Below are 4,424 nucleotides of genomic sequence, written 5' to 3' on the forward strand. Positions count from 1 at the left end.
GCGTCTCCCTTCAAGGGCTTCTCCAGAGCCGCCCTCTGGACCACTTTAATGTCGCCTTTCCGTCTTACCCCATCGTCGTAGTGGCTTGTTCTTTATACACTCACACGGACAGCCACCCTGAACGTGACCAGGACCTTGTCATCTCCTAGGGTCTCAGATTTTCTCTTCTGCAGAATGAGGACCGAATCCCAGGACCCCAAGGTCCCTCCTGCTTCCAAGACACTCGAGTCCAGCCCAGGATCCCCCCAGGCTGCCTGTGGCTGCATCAGTTCAAAGTAAAGTCTTTACAGTGAAATTAAAAATTCAGTTTCTCAGCTGCACTTGCCACAGTGGTAGCCACACCTCGCCAGGGGCAGCCCACGTCCATTTCCACAGACAGTCCTGCTGGTCAGTGCTGCACTGGACCCTGTGGCAGGCCCTGGGCAGCTGCCCCGCGGCCGGGGCGCCCATCTGCCAGGGAAGCTGCGGACGCAACGGCCGGCCTGAGGGCTGGTTAGGTCACGGCCAACTTCCGACTCGGATCTTCGACAGAATTAATTTTGCGACATGAATTATGAGCATCTGCCTGTGAAAGGGAAGAGGGTCAGGTTGGGGTGGCCTGGAAAGAGCCTTTAGATCAGGAGCCTAGAATTCCACCCTCGGCCACATGCTGTCTGAGGACAAGAGGAGGACATTTTCAGGTGCACAAGGATTCAGGATTTGAGTGCCTGTGCTGAAAAAATTATTTGGAGGAGTCCACCCAAACAAGAGATGAATCTGGATAAGAACTGGGAAGGGAGGGTGTTTCAGTAGCAGCACAAAAGCCAGCAGAACTTCGGTTTAAAAGAATGTACTTGACTGTCGAGCTCTTTGCAAATGTGGGACAGAGTCCCTGACGATACAGAATGTGCCCCCACAAAACGGGTCTGAGCCACCAGGTTACTGTTTTTGTGAACCCAGAGGTAAGACAGTGGCAAGTAGCGGGAAGGACTGTGCAAGTTTGCTTTATTTTTTCAGTGGACGCACTGGGGGTTGAACCCAGGACCTCATGCGTGCTAAGCATGCGCTCTGCCACTGAGCTCTACCTCCACCCCCAAGATTGTGCAAGTTTTAACTGTGGTATAAAAGAAAGAAGTAATAGCATATAGAGTTTGTAGGAAAATACAAGTTTAAAGCAACCACTGACGGGGGGAGGGTATAGCTCAGTGGACAAGCCATGCAAGACGCCTTGGGTTCAGTCCTCAGCACCGCCACTAAAATAAACAAATAAACCTAATTTCCCCCAACTCCAAGAAAAGCAACTGCTAGCAACAAATAAGTTATGAAACATCCAATTCACAAGCAGGGAAAAAACCCAAAAGCCTCAAGCAAAGAGGGGGCACTAGAGAGAAAGGATTGAGGAGACACAAGTGGGCGTCACAGGTCACAATCCAGCATGTGCTCTTGAGAATAGACAGGTCTTAAATTACACCAAAAAATGCAAGGGGTGGGAAAATGCGCACAAAATCCTAATCAAAATGCCATTTTCCGAGAAGCTCATTAAACTCTGAAGAAAAAAGATCCACATTGAACTGTGAAACGTAAAAGTTCAGTCAACTTTGAAAACGAGTGGAGAAGCAATCTCCTGCCAGGCTCCCAAAGCTACAGACCCCCAGCGGAAGCAGCGTGGAGAGAGCCGGGGCGGCCACAGGGCCGGGGAGCAGCGGCCTGTCCCCAGCCGGGCTGGGCGCCGCCACACAGGCTGGAAGAGGGACACTGACCCTGCCTCACGTCGTACAGGCCGACCTGACGACAGAGTCTCCGTGTGGCAGTAAAATCGAAGACTTGTAGGAAAAAAGGGGGGAAAACATCTGTGAACTGAGAGTGCAAAAGAGCTTCTTAAACCCCAAAACACAGCCTTCAGACAAGATTTTGATGGGTTAGTTGACATAAAGTGAAACTCCGGGCAGAACAAAGAAAACCACGAACAGACCACAGGTGGCGGGTTAGGCGCTATTTCAGGTTTACGACCGACAAGAGGCCTAACGCCTGCATGTGAAGAAGGGACGCCTGCAAATCGCAGGAGAGGAGAATCCAGCACTCAGAGAAGCCAGAGGCCTCCTGGCCTGTGTGGGGCCGTCCTGTGTGCTCGGACATGCGGCGACCAGGATGGGGAGACCGTCGGTCAGCTCAGGAGGCGGGCGTGGGGGGCAGGTCGGCAACGTGGGGGAGTCCGCCCCTTCACTCACCCTGCACCTGCGCCCGGTCTGTGCTCATCCCTCTGTCGGGCACTTGGCTACACACAGACCCAGAAGCCCTGCCCTGCAGACCTCGGGCACGGTGGGGTATAGATTGAACACTAACAGGACAAGCACGCGGTCGGAACGGGCTCCATGCTAAGGGGGAAAGCGGGCATTTTGGAGTCTCAGCAGTGGGGTGGCCCCAGAGAGGGTCCAGTACTCGGGGCTGGGGGCGAGGGGCACCTGAGAAGGGGCAGCAGAGAGGAGGCCTGAAAACCCCGAGCTGTGGGCTTGGGGCCCTTGGCAGGAAGGCTGGGGGGTGGGGAGGGCTCCAGGCAGGGACACAGAGGAGGACAGGACCCTGGGGGGAATGGGGGGCCCCTCCTGGCAGAGGAGTTGCCACTGGGCTGAGCTGCAGGCAAGCCACAGAGAGGGGCCCCCTAGGAGGGGAAGGGCAGGGGACAGCCGTGCAGACACGCTGCACCCACCAGACAGAAGCTGGGGACTCCAAGAGGCAAGCAGACAGGATGGCAGTGGGCGGTGAGCGGCTGGCACCTGTGTCCCAGCACACCTGTGCGGCTCGTGGCTCGCTTAATTTTTTCAACCATGAAAGTAATGCACCTTGAGAAGACGTCAAACCTAAGACGTTGTATGCAGTAGAGTGAAAGTTAAACCCAGGGCTGAGTAGCTTTTGAAGCACTCTCTGTGCCTGCTCCCTCCGAGGGCTCCAGCTGGGCTCGGCAGTGGCCTCCAGCAGCCGCTGTCACTGCCTCTCCTGGGCAGGCCGCCTGGCACCCCGAGACCCGACCTCTTCCAGGGACGGTCCCGCACAGTGGGGCGAAGCCTTCCTCCACACAGGCCCTGTGGGGTGCCTCCTGCCCCGCCCCTGGTCTATGTTAGTCCTCACACAGAGCACAGCCCGGGGTCTGTGTGCGGAGGGTTCGGCCCCAGAGTCCTCAGTGCAGGCGCCCCCAGGCCACACGTGTCCCACTGACAGGGCTCCCCGGGAAGGGTATGGGGGTCGGGGGCTCCAGCCAGGACGAGGGTCTGACTCCGGAACCCAACAGGCAGCAGAGGGCACCAGGGGAGTGGGCTGGGCGTGGCGAGTGGCCAAGGGGGACAAGGAGGGCTGGGACCCCCTCCTCCCCACAGTGGGCAGGGCTGCGCCCCCTTCACAGGTAGCTGATAAGGTTGAAGTCACACCCAGGAAGCAGCAGAGCTGGCTCTCACCCCGGGTCCCTGATGTCCCCAGACCCAGCACACCCCCGGGTGAGGGTGACCCCAGCCCACACCTTGGCCATCCCTGCCAAACCCCATGTCTCCCTAACCTTCCGCAGCTGCAGCTCCGACAGCTGCTGGGCCGAGACCCCTGGGCACATAAGGGGAGAGACACGAGCCGTGTCCCTCCCAGGGGTGGGGGGTGGCGTCTGTGGACTGTGTGAAGGCTCTAGGAGCGCGGGCTGTCTCGGCAGAGCCCACACCCCCTTCTCCAACAAAGACGAATCCTGTTCCAGGCGCTGGAGAGCCCTCACCAGCCATGCCAGGCGCCTCTCCCACCTGCTCCCAGACTCCCTGCCGGTGGGAAGGACACTGGGCCCGCACGGCCGGCCATCCTCCCCCCAGACCCAGGACCCCCAGGAGGAGCCCAGGCCCCATCTCTACCTGTTAAAGGGTTGTCGGTGCCCCTGCAAGCCAGCAGAAGGGAGAGGGGTCTGCATTCTGGGCCCACCCTCTGGGCCTCTGCAGGCCCTGCCACCCCATGCAGGGCCGAGGGGCAGGTGGGCACTCCCTGGGTGGCGCTGGGCTGGCCTCCCAAGTGCTCCTTCCTTTACCTGGTCTGGAGCCAGGGCCGGACCTGGAGGGTTCCAGTGCTCCTAGGTCAGACCTGGGCCTACTCCAAGCCCTGTCCGCTCTGAAGTGGGCTCGCTAGGGGCCCTGCAGGGGCACAGGAGCAGGATGCTGCGCAGACAGGTCCCAGAAGAGGGCGGTGCTGTCCTGACCAGCGTGGTCCCCGGGCCAGAGAAGGGGGAGTCCTACGGGAGCATAGCCAGCACCGCAGAGGCAGCTACCCGCTGCCCGGCCCCCCGCCCTGCCGCCCAGCCCAGGCTCAGTCTGCTGTAGTTGTATGAAGGGGACACAGGGACCTGGGGACAGCGGCCCCTGCAACACCCACCGGGTCTTCCCTCCTGCTCCTCAGCAACCTCCAAACCCTCAGCTGCCCCAGCG

This window comes from Camelus bactrianus, chromosome 5 (genome assembly GCF_048773025.1).
Source record: "Camelus bactrianus isolate YW-2024 breed Bactrian camel chromosome 5, ASM4877302v1, whole genome shotgun sequence".
In the NCBI taxonomy this organism is placed as follows: domain Eukaryota; kingdom Metazoa; phylum Chordata; class Mammalia; order Artiodactyla; family Camelidae; genus Camelus; species Camelus bactrianus.